Source organism: Streptopelia decaocto, assembly GCF_964273445.1.
Source record: "Streptopelia decaocto genome assembly, chromosome: 2".
NCBI classification, from domain to species: Eukaryota; Metazoa; Chordata; class Aves; order Columbiformes; family Columbidae; genus Streptopelia; species Streptopelia decaocto.
The window spans coordinates 147,185,684-147,198,258 of record NC_138655.1 but is presented as its reverse complement, the minus strand read 5'-3'; positions in this window follow the sequence as shown (position 1 = coordinate 147,198,258).

Genomic DNA, 12,575 nt, shown 5'->3' with positions numbered 1-12,575 from the left:
TGTCCCTCAGGACGGGACAGTGAGTCAGTGGGTGGTGGCCAGAGAAAGAGAGCACAGATAGGACTGGTGGAATGACGTTTTGCAGATAGGGTGTCTGAAGATGAAGGTGAAAGCAGCTTATTCATGTTTGTCATGGATCCAGGCATAAGTGGGAGAAACAGCACATATGACATTATCCTTGGAAAGTGGGCCGAAGTGCTGCGGTCTAAAATGCTGGAAGTGTGTCTATAAGATACTCATGTAAGATTTTCCTCAAGAAGTATTTCTAGTTGGTTGATCTTGGAAAATGAAATAATTCATTTTGTTCATGCTGTGGTGAGTTAGCTGTTAGTAAAACTAGCTTCTGGGGCCGTGTGGCAAGTTTCTCTGGGTATAAACCCTGAGTGATGGATCAGCTCACCAGATGCTGATGTTAGCCCTGAAACCCTGCAGAAACATGACAGCAGCGTGGGATCTGTTCCATGAAGCTTTTCTGCAATACTCCTGAAGCCAGTTGAAATGTACTGAGCCTGCCAATAAAAAATATTCGGTGCTACTGACTCTCTTCCAGCATTCATTGCTGTTTCTCCCACATTCCTGCTGTCCTGGTGAGGTGGGTCCATGAGGTGCAGATGGCTGCAGGGCTGACATGCTCATCTCCTGCCCGCTAGTCCTTCTCATCCACTGCACAATACACAGACCCCCCCGAGTGAAGCAAATATCCACTTATATGCAGTTTGCACAAGCAGCTACAGCAGATTTGTTGCTTAAGGGTGTACGCAGCCCACATTTTTAAAGATTGTGCAAGAAGCTTCACTGAGAATAGAGCCTGAGCTTTAGAGGGTTGGGGTTTTTTTAGGTGTAAGCTGAAATAAAAGTTTAACCATAGCTATTTTGGATTTCTAAACCAGCCTTTCTGTTTGTAAACATCCAAGTAGTGGAGATGCTGTCCTTCCTCCCTTCTCCCATGAGGAACCATCTCGTTCCTCGCTGCTTTACCTCCCCCTCTCTGAGCTGCCTGCTGGCTCTGGAAGCAGCCAAGGGAATGAGACAAATAAGGCTGTGTGAACAGCAGCTAAAAATGCCTGGAAAACCAGTCCTTGATGGGTAGATGAGGAGATACTGTCTCTTTTCCCCATATCTGACCACTGCACTCCTGTGCACAGAGAGCCCTTGTGTTCAGAAGGGAAAGACAAGCTATAAGACACCATGCTAGCTGTTCCCAGTATTTCAGCCCCATTTTTCATGATTAAGTGCTCAAAACTAAAGCAGGGGCATTTTCCATGGCACTGAGCACTAAAGCCTTGGGTTTTGTTGGTGCAAAGAGAGCCAGATATCAGCTAATCAACAAAGGCGTCTCTAAACATGGCTACAGATACAGGAATTGTAGGTGTTGAGATTTCACCTGCAACCTTTCCTTTATTAAAGATATTCTAAATTGGGCCAGAAACGAACACTGCCGGCACTGGCTTTGGGCACAGTGCATAGAGTTTCATGATAAAGTGATCCCAGTGAGGCCAGGCAGCACTGCTGACTCAGGGCCTTCTCTGCAAACCATGTCTTGGTGGCCTTTGCAGCTGGGGCTCTGATGCGCCCACATAGGAGAGCAGCATGGCTCTACCTGCTTACATAAAGATAAAGTGTCTCCCTGAGGCAGGCTGGAACTCCTCTCCTTTTTTTTTTTCTTTTTTTTATTTTACTTTCTTCTTTCTTCTTTTCTTTTCTTTTCTTTTCTTTTCTTTTCTTTTTTTCTTTTCTTTTCTTTTCTTTTCTTTTCTTTTCTTTTCTTTTCTTTTCTTTTCTTTTCTTTTCTTTTCTTTTCTTTTCTTTTCTTTTCTTTTCTTTTCTTTTCTTTCTTTCTTTTCTTTTCTTTTCTTTTCTTTTCTTTTCTTTTCTTTTCTTTTCTTTTCTTTTCTTTTCTTTTCTTTTCTTTTCTTTTCTTTTCTTTTCTTTTCTTTTCTTTTCTTTTTTTTCTTTTCTTTTCCTTCCTTTCCTTCCTTTTCCTTCCTTTTCCTTCCTTTTCCTTCCTTTTCCTTCCTTTTCCTTCCTTTTCCTTCCTTTTCCTTCCTTTTCTTTTCTTTTCTTTTCTTTTCTTTTCTTTTCTTTTCTTTTCTTTTCTTTTCTTTTCTTTTCTTTTCTTTTCTTTTCTTTCCTTTCCTTTCCTTTCCTTTCCTTTCCTTTCCTTTCCTTTCCTTTCCTTTCCTTTCTTTCTTTTCTTTTTCTTTTCTTTTCTTTTCTTTTCTTTTCTTTTCTTTTCTTTTCTTTTCTTTTCTTTTCTTTTCTTTCCTTTCCTTTCCTTTCCTTTCTTTCTTTTCTTTCTTTTCTTTTCTTTCCTTTCCTTTCCTTTCCTTTCCTTTCCTTTCCTTTCCTTTCCTTTCCTTTCCTTTCCTTTCCTTTCTTTCCTTTCCTTTCCTTTCCTTTCCTTTCCTTTCCTTTCCTTTCCTTTCCTTTCCTTTCCTTTCCTTTCCTTTCCTTTCCTTTCCTTTCCTTTCCTTTCCTTCCCTTCCTTCCTTCCCTTCCCTTCCCTTCCCTTCCCTTCCCTTCCCTTCCCTTCCCTTCCCTTCCCTTCCCTTCCCTTCCCTTCCCTTCCCTTCCCTTCCCTTCCCTTCCCTTCCCTTCCCTTCCCTTCCCTTCCCTTCCCTTCCCTTCCCTTCCCTTCCCTTCCCTTCCCTTCCCTTCCCTTCCCTTCCCTTCCCTTCCCTTCCCTTCCCCTTCCCTTCCCTTTCCTTTCCTTTTCCTTTTCCTTCCCTTTCCTTTCCTTCTTTTTTTCCCATGCATTTTGCTCCTGTGACTTGCAGCTCAAATGACAGGAACATGTCATTGATTGTGCAGTAGTGGGATACATGAGCCGAGGGGAGACCAACTCTGTTCCTTGCTCTCACTTGCCCTGGAGCAAACCAGTGCCAAATTGGGGAGCTGTGGCCAGGCCCCAGCAGCTCCCAAGCTCTCCTGCTCAATGGTGGAAACTGGACAGAGAGGACAGCGGGATCCTGGGGTTTTGCAAGTGTCCACCAGGACACAGAACAGGCATGCAAACCAAATCATAACTGGAAATCACAAGGAGGAGTGCTCCATTTCAGTACATTGCCTTCTCTTGTTGGGGAGGCTGCTGACTGTTGCTAGTGAAAGGTCTGGTAGGTCATGGTACATGTCAGCTCCAGACATCCTTTCACTGGTATCTCTCATCTTTCCTGATCACAAACTTCTAAGTCAAATGAAAAGAGAGGTTTTTCATCATGGGAGCGATACCCTTCGATTATGACTTTTAAAAGTTTATTATTAATCACTTATTCCTTTCAACTTTTCCCAAGGCCTAAGAAGTAGGACATGGCTCTAGAGGCTAAAATGTTCAAAGGCAAGACTAGACCTCACAGGCATATGGAAAATCCAAATGAAGGAAGCACCTAAAGCTTTAATTTAGATGAGAGATTTTTTTTAGCAGCTCCTTTTGCAGAGGTTACAGGGAAAGTGGATCTTACAGGGACCTATGAATGTGAACAAGTCATTTTGGTAGATCAATATGGGAGTAGCAGTCAGTAAATAAAGGCAATGTAGAGAGGATAAAAAGAAAGGGGAAAAAAAGCAAAAAGGAAAATTGGTAGTGAGAGCAGCAGCCTCCATCTGGAAGATGAGACCAAGAAGAGAAAAGCGGATGAATCCCACATGCAAATGCAAAAGTATGGGGTTTTCATCCAGAAAAAAAAGAATTTCAGAGACTTTTAAAGCTTAAGTATCCAACTGAGGTGATTTCTTTAGGAAGCAGCATGGCATCAGAACTTTTCCTTAGGTACCTGGTATAAAATGCAAGAACAAAGTAAACAGGTGAGGCTGGCTTGCAGTCCTGAGCATCCCCAGGGCAACTTACTCTGAAAAACTGGCTCTGCACATCTGAACACAACTGCAGTGACAAGGACTTCTTCAGCAGGCTTGTATGGGCTGAAAAGTCAATATGAGAACTCAGAGTGTGGAAGTACTGACAGGATAAAGGCATCCTCACAGCATTTGAACCTGGTCCAAGACTAACATAAGTGAAAACCTCTGTGTTGAATTGCAAGTTGCTTTTTTCCCCCTATTTAAATAAACCAAAGTAGTTAAACTGAAATGATAAGAATCTGAACTGCTTATCTGAACCTTATCAGTGAATTCTACCTTTCAAAAATAGTTATTCAAATTCTTACTTCATCAGGCTTTAGAAGGTAATATTTTTAAAGAAAGAAAATGTGAAAAAAAAAAAAACAAAACACATTTGAAGGTGTTAGCTTCATCTGCATGGCAATGAAAAGTTCTCAAGAAAGGCGTTTACTTTTAATTAATAATAAAGCACATGCAAACCACCACAGGCCACATTTGAGAAAATGTTGCAGTTCAAAGTGAGAAAAGACTTTTAATAAATGAAAGTTCCAGTGAGTACCATTAAATGAATGTCAGCACAACCATTAGAGCAATCTATCAACCAGCATAAAGAAGGTATAAAAATCAAACAGGCAGGTTATAGGTATAATAGAAGCTTGATTGTATTTTTGCACTTTGACTCCAGGAGAGAGTTGTCTCTCCACAACAAAAGACAATTGTCTCAAACGCAAACCCCAGCCCTATCCAGGAGGAGCTGCCTCCAGCCTTACATGTTTTTGAAGATCCCCACTGCAAGGATTTACCACCACGTTCCTCACCAGTGGGGCTAATTCATGTTCTGACATGACATGCTGTGTCACCATGCTTAACAGCCCATGCCTGCATTAATGCCTACTACTATTAAATACTGCTTCTTGTGAATAAGACCTCAGATGAGCCACATCCTCACATGACCCAGCGCTGCGCCTGCTGCTCTGTGGCCATGTTGAGGGTCCCACTGTCACCCTGCTCTTGGCTGGGTGAAGAACCATGACCAAGGTGGATGCTGACTTCAAGGTCAGAGGATGGGTAGCTCCTCTTTCATCTGGGGATGCACGCAACCCCTGCAGCTGGCCATCTGGGGTTGGGGGGACAGGTTATGGGTCACCCATGCATCAGTGTTTTGTGATCTGCTCCCACCTGCCGAGAACAGAGTTGTTTTTTAAAAAATTTGTTACCCTTCATTTCTGTTCTCTCTTTGATCCACTTCTCCTTGAGCTTGGATTTATTCCTTAGGGCTGGGGCTGCCCCTTCTTGAACAGCGGAAAACCTGTAGCATACCACGGGTGCTGTTAGCAGCCAATATATACTCATATGTCATCATAACAACAAATTTCTAGGCTACTTTCCAACCCCACTCCCCACACAGCTAGCACTGTAAAGAAAGCTTTACCAGGAGAAAACACAAAGAAAGAACATAATGGAGGGTGCCTGAGCACAGGTCTCCTTCCGGGAGGTGCAGAGCCAGCCCCCATACTCTGCAACCCAGTGGTGCTCTGCACGAGCACACAGACTCCCAAGGGCACTTTCCCAAGGAAAACTGGTGCTGCCTTTTGTAAAGAAGATGCTTTTTCTTTTATTCTTTTATTTACTTTTGCTCAGAAAGATAACAGGGTCTGTAGTAATGCTGACCACGTTTAGCTGCATCAAGAGAGAGGGAGTGATGCTCAGACTATTTTCTTGCTTTGCTATGCTCCCCTTTCATTTGCAAGTGTGTTGAAATGACGGGAGCCATTGTCCTGGAGGAGCAGGGGGTGGTGATGCTGCAGGAGGAAGTGCTAAATATATGAGTGGCTAAATGTGAGTTTAGTGACCTCAGCTCTGTGTGAGATAGGAAAAACAAGGACTATGTTCAGCTCCACCAGGCTCGACAGCAAGGGCATAAAATGCCTCTGAGTGGGCTAAACGGCTCCAGCCCCAGAAAAAGACAGTTGAGCCGCTGAGATTATACTTAATTGGCTTTGTGGGAAGGCAGCTTTTCTGCAAGGCTGCCCACGCTGTCCCCTCGTACAAAGCCTTTTCATGAGCTACTGGGGACATGTTGCCAAACATCTCAGCAAATGCCAGTGCTGTAATGTAATCTCAGGAAAGAGAGGAGCCCGAAGCCACGAGGACAGTCTCACTGCCTTCATGGTCCATCCCCACCACCTCTGTCCCTGCCCCTTCTCTTCTGGAACAATTCACCCCTGTTCCCCATACTCCATCCCTAGCAGGCTGGATCGACCCCTCATCCCACCCCCTGTAGCAGTATCAGTAGCAGTGTGGACAATGTTTTAATCTAGGGAAGGAATTGGGTCTTCTCCCATGTCACCATATATTGTTTAATCTCTTGTTCAGAATTCAGCTGTGGCTGGGGGGAGGCAGGGTTACAGCTACACAAACCCCCAAAGGGGAATGCAGTGCAGATACCTTGTCCAAGCCCATTTTCCTTGCAGCAAAGACACACATCTGTGGCTCTTCTCCAGCATGCCAAGAGGCCAAACGTCCCACCTTGTCTGTGAGTGCAACTGGCTGCATTGGGCTCATCTGCTGGTGTCTGACAGCAGGATTTTGCCCTAAATATACTACTGCCTCCCTGGCAGTGCTCAAGCTGCATGGAGCTCACCTGGCTAGAAGCTACATTTAAAACAAGGCCTGGAGTATGCCGCTGAGATGCTGGTAGAAAGACTTACCCACACCAGGAGTCCCAGGGAATTAGATGACATGTCTGTCTGTCTGTGCTTTCTCTGCTGCTAACAGAAAATTTCCCACAGGAAAATAATATCTCAGTCAGCTTTGTTATTGACAGTTTCCATATCTTGCCGAGTACCACCGGGAACCATCACAATCACGTGCCATGTAGACATGGACATATCATGAAGGTACTTGGGGCTTCGTGTTATGCAGGAGAGATTCAGAGGAAAGTAGGATGCTCATAGTATGCTGAGGTATTGAGATGGATGTCCAAGAGCATGGTCTTTTCCCCTTGCATGTATCTACCAGTGCTGTATGTTGCAAAGAGCAGGTCACTAATGCAGACAACGCTACAGCAGTGAACGAACAGCACCTTGAAATAGGCCATGGAGAGGCCTCAGCTGTGGATGCAATCCAGCACACCATGCAGGGAGGGGGTCTAACTTCCCTCTGAATTTCCTTCCCAGATTAACTTTTGTATGAGATATTAGGAGCAAAGGCTTGACTGGGCCTTATTCATGTGATTGCTTGTGTGAGCTTGGGCTGTAGGTCTGCACAGATGCATGCATCTTCTGTGTTTGTAACCAAATGCCTGGCTTATACACGCAAAGCAATTACAAATGGACCAGAAAAAATGATAACAGTTTGGTTGGGGGGCTTTTCTTTCTTTCTTTTTTTTTTTTTTTTTATTTCTCTTTTATGTGTTGAAGTTGTGGTCCAGTTGATTTAGAAATTTTATTCTCCAAAGGAATCATTTTACCATTCTTAGTTTATTTTCTCAGCTTTCAAATCTGAACCGAAGCCTCTGTTTCGTAGCCACACTTTGAAAAGAAAAGAACTTGGAGCTAGATGCTGAGCTGGTACATCCATAGGAACACATCATTTTGTTTCCTACATGGTGCTTTTTCAGGCAGGCTGTTCTGAGGCTGGGCATAGTGGAGCAAGTTTGACCAGGCTGCTTCCAGGGGTCATTCAAGACAAAATTCATGGTTACCTGAGCCCAGCCTAGTGGCTCCCAGCTGGTGAGATGGTGGTTCCCAAGTGAATAAACTCTGCTAGTGCTGCTGGCTGGAGATGGGAGCACTGGGGAGGTACCCAAACAACCCTGGGCAGACCTAGCCTGGTCCAGCCCCCACAGCTGAACAGGCTGAGACATGGAGCTCTGCCAGTGTCCTCCAGTGAGGCCCAGACCTTTGGGGGCTGCAGTTGCCACATGTACATTGTGAAACATCTCCATAAATGAAATAAAGGGGCTACTGCATATAATGGAAAGTACCCAGTGAGGAGTGCTGCAGATGGTATGCGAGAAGGTCCCCAGAGTAGAGCAGAAGAGCCCTTTACCTCATTGAGTTGTTTTCAGCATTCCCACAACACTTCGCCTTTTGAGCTCAGCCTTACAAGCTTCAAGGCAAATCAACAAGTTCAAGCATGAACCTAATTCAAGCTCTGAATAAAACCCATACCTGACAACTTTAATTATTAGGCTGATGCGTCATATTTACATTAATTTGAGCAGTACTTAGATTCAATTATAATAATTCTTCCATATATTCATTCCAAGAGATTTCAATGACTTAGCAGATGGCATATATAATCAAAGCTTAGCTAAAAAAAGAGGTTAGCTTTCTACAGACGAATTGTTCCTGTACCTGGATGCTGACTACAGCATCCAGTGCATGTGTCTGCCTGGATGTGCCTAAAATGGTATCAGCATTTTGAACACAGGCGAGCCAAAGGACAGGGACTGGAAAGCCCATGAGCATTGGCCATGCTCCCAGGATCGGATCACATCACAGCCCCTCTGAGGGGGGTCCATGTCCACCTTGCCATATACTTTTGCAGTCTGGAAGTACTGCTGGTTGGATTCCTCTTTTGCTGTTCATTGATCATCCTGCAGCAATGCCCAGCACAGACTTTTTTCAGCATCAGCTGACCAGAAAATTTATTCCAGACCAGGCAATCCCTGAGGTCCTTTCCAACCTGGTATTCTATCATTCCATTATAATGGGTGGGACTTGACTCCTTCTCCCTGCCTCTTTCCCAGGGCCTTTTTTCAGGGACACAGCTTACATCTGTTGGATGCAGAATGTGACAAGGCACTCAAGCAGAGTGTCACACCAGCAGCTCCCTGCACTGTATGATGATCTGTTCTGGTTGTTTGATAACTCCTAGATATAGCCTATGCTGTTTGCGATTGATAAGGTGTTAGATGATCTGCACCCCCAAAGTGGAGAACCTGTCTCCTCCGTTCCACCACCAACACCCCAGGACAACACTCCCATACTCATGAGCTATGAAGAGTGAAAGCTGCTGTCCAGATATTCTCCACCCTTGTCTTTGGGTTTCTTTCACTCATCTGGTGCAATATGGACAGTTGAGATGTGTGGCAAAGTATTGCTCTTTTCCCAGGCATTAGAGATGAGGGCACATGACAGACAAATTTTAGAGTCCAAGTTCTGTTCAAAGACCTGTGTCCTCAGAAAACATCTTCTCAGGATGTTTTTGGAGGAAAACAGTGAGCAGAAAGGACCTCTCTCTGAACAAAAATCTCATTCTCACGGTAGGGGATGAGCAAATAAATTTGGGCTACTCCAAAATCCAGCAAAAATGCTGTGATTCTGTGACTATTCTATACTTTGCAGTGGTGGCGATTAGTTTCCTGAGCAGTTTGTCTGCCTTGGGGAAGGTCCCAATTTCAAAGGAAGCAAGATCCAGCTCTGACAACCACTGCATTTCATCATTTACTTCCATGCTGCTTATTCTTTCCAACATTTTGGTTCTTTGATTGAGCTGACCACGCCGATCCCACGGGTGCAAGGGGACCTCCCTGTCCCCACCGAGTACGCAGCGGTGTCGGTGTCACCCCGGGAGGGGACTCGGCGCTGCACCCCGCCGGCCGCTGCAGTGGGGTGTTCGCTCCACTCGAGGGAGCTCACGCTTTTGAGTAGCTGAACTTCAACCCTCGCAGCATCTTCAGGCAAAATCCTGTGGGTGACAAACCCTCTGTGCCAGGGGAGGCTACACCCCGGGAGGACTTCTTTCCTCCTGAAGGGCTGAGGTTTGTGCCAGAACATCCGCTGCTCCTGGATGAGGTGAAGCATTTTCAAGCCTGTTGTGTTTCACCCCAGGGGGTCCAAGTCTCCTGCCACCTGTCCCAGCGGTTGGGGCAGCCACGACACCTTACACACTCTCACCTGTCTTTGTCACTGCAGCTGTCATGGCCCAAGTGCTGCTGAATGAAGGTCTGCAGCATGGGGCAGTGTGGGAAGGGACAATTTCCCACTGTGGAGCGGACTGATAAGGCTGACAGGAAAACTAAACAATTTTAAAAAGTAGATTTGAGGAATAAGGCTTACTTGGGCTATTGCTTTATAAGCAATAATTGACCTTACAGTGTCCTTCACAGTGACTTGGCACAGCAGGCAGAAGTCTACATTTTTCTAAGGAACCACTCTTCTAAAGAAGCTGACTGTATGTAAAGGAAGTGACTAAGGAGGTAATTTCATTCCCTGTATATGTATAAATAATTCCTTGTCTCATGCATCCATGCTTCACAGTATCAAGACAAAACCAGAATCTAGACAGATGCTTAGAAAGCACCTGCACCTTTGGCAGAACAGTGAGAAAGGAGCTGCTCCTCACATCCCTGGTCAGCCAGGAATCCCAGAAGTGCAGATGCTTTTGGAGAAGACCAGAAGGCAAAATCCATCCCTGGCTTCATTAAAGACAGTTAAACCTGATGCATCCTGTCTCCAGCCACTCCCTGACTTGTCTCCCGAAAGCCAGCGCACACCGAGGCGTTCCCCAGCCAGGGTCAGGTGTCAGAGGCAGCTTCTCCAGTGAGCCGGCATGAGTCAGAGTGTTTGGGAACCGCTCCAAGCTATTGGAAAAAAACAACTCCCAAATTAGCTGGGGTGGCTCCCAAGTGAATCCACCTCCGCGGGGAAGGCGGTGATCTAATGAAAGCGTGCGGTCAGAAATCAAAAGAGCCTGGAAAGCATTCCAAGCTGTATAATAAGATTTCACATTTCATATCTTCAAAGCATTAAATGAACATTATCTAATTAATCCTCACAACACTCCTCAGAGATATTATCCTTATTTTACAGACAGAGAAACCAAGGCACAAAGTTAAGTCACTTGCCCAGGGCCAGAGAAGGGAGTGTCAGAGCTGGGATTAGAGTCCAGGAGTTCCTGGCGCCCAATTTTTTCCTCAGACAACTGGGTCATGTGTCTTCCCTGCAGGGAAGATAATAATGAGCCCATAATTACCCATACAAATTCCCAGTGACCAGGCTAACCCGTCTGTATAAAGCTATTTGTAATTCCAATAAACACGCCCATGATTTAGCTGCCTCCATGAACTACCAGTACTCTCTTAGCCATAGGCAGCCAGATTTTCCAATAAAGGCTGTTCTTTGCCAGAGCCAGTCACAGCTCTGACCCACTCCAAGGGCCAGCGGAAAATGTCTTTCCACTTGTAAATCCCTGGTGACCATCCACATATGGCATGAGCACTGTGGGAGCTGTGGTGTCAAGGCAAAGTTTGGGAGAGAGGGAACAGTGCTGGAGAAAATGGACAAGCCCTTCGGGCACACATGCCCTTTTCCAAGCCTGACGCAGAACCAGGAACTTTGTGCTCAGTACAGGCTGAGAGCAACTCCTCACCATCAAAGAAGAGGTTATGTGGTCAAATGCATCACTCAGCTCAATCTGTCATTTTCATAGAATAAATGGCCCCTTCCACATGTTGACATGATCCCCTGAATTGGCCTTGTGCAGACTCACTGCAGCATCACTGGAAAACTCAGTGCACCATGCCTTTGGCTCCTACCCTGTCCTGCCCAGGGAAAAATGAAGCAGCTGCTGCCTCCCCACTTCTTGAGCTCCTGTAAATGTCCAGGAGAGATGGCTCTGCCCCGAGGCACCCATTTTGGCTGGGTTTTAACCTGTTTTTCTAGCATGTTGAGGCCTCTATGATTGTGCCATGACTGTGTGAGTGTATCTGTGGCTGTATGTGTGCCTCTTCTACCAATATATTTGAACCCAGTTTAGCTGGTCTTCCTGAGATGAGGCTCAGGCGTTGGGTGCCGTAGTGAAACACTAGTCTGCTGTCATGTCAGCAGCGATGCCTTTTCACAAAATCTCTATCGTCCCTACTCAAACCCAAGTTGTTATTACTCCAGGAAAGAGATCACCATAAAATGACCTTCTGGGATGTGTTACACTGCTGTGACAAGCAGTACACACTATTTTATCTGAGACTTACATGTCTGCTCTGTTTCTTCTCCCACACTGTGCTGTTTACTCTTGCTTGCAATGTAATTGTCTAGGGTCACCTATGGTTTACACGACAGGCCAGCAAAGCACAATACTAGACACTGTGAAACACAGGAATAGCCCCTTTTCCTGCCATGTCAGCCTCTGTGCTTGGGTCAGACTGCTCACAGCAATGCCAGGGATGCTGCAAGAACTAAAAACTGATAAAGTTTTTGATGCTCAAGAGACCTATGATGCTGCCTGAGTGCAAGTAGTTCTGTCACCTCCACTGGGGCCAGGACTGAGGCTCACTCCTTCAGAGCACTATAATCACAGTGATATGGACTTATCTGGGTGCCTTTTCTCTAGGCAGCAAGTCATTGTTTCCCAGCCAGGCTACAGCACAGGTAACTGCCTACAGCTCCCAGAGTTTGCTTCTGGTCAGGCACCAGCACCAGAGACTCTCCCACGCAGCTGAAGTGCTGCTTAGTATTTCCTCTGATTCACAGTGATGTGGAGAAGCCCATCTGCTACTTTTCAGCACCTTAGGCAATATTTCAAAACCAGGCCAGCCCAGCAGCATTGCTGAGCTCCAGATAATTTTGTGCTGGTTGAGAGCTGTCCCATGCTGACCACACTGCATCCTTAGACCACTGGCTGTTGTCCTTTTGAGGCTCTGGGGTTTAGAAGGGGTGGGGAGGAAGGGACAGCCTTGGGGACACAGAGGGTGCCACAGTACGTGTTCTCAGAGAGGTAAAAGAGAAGTGTGAGGA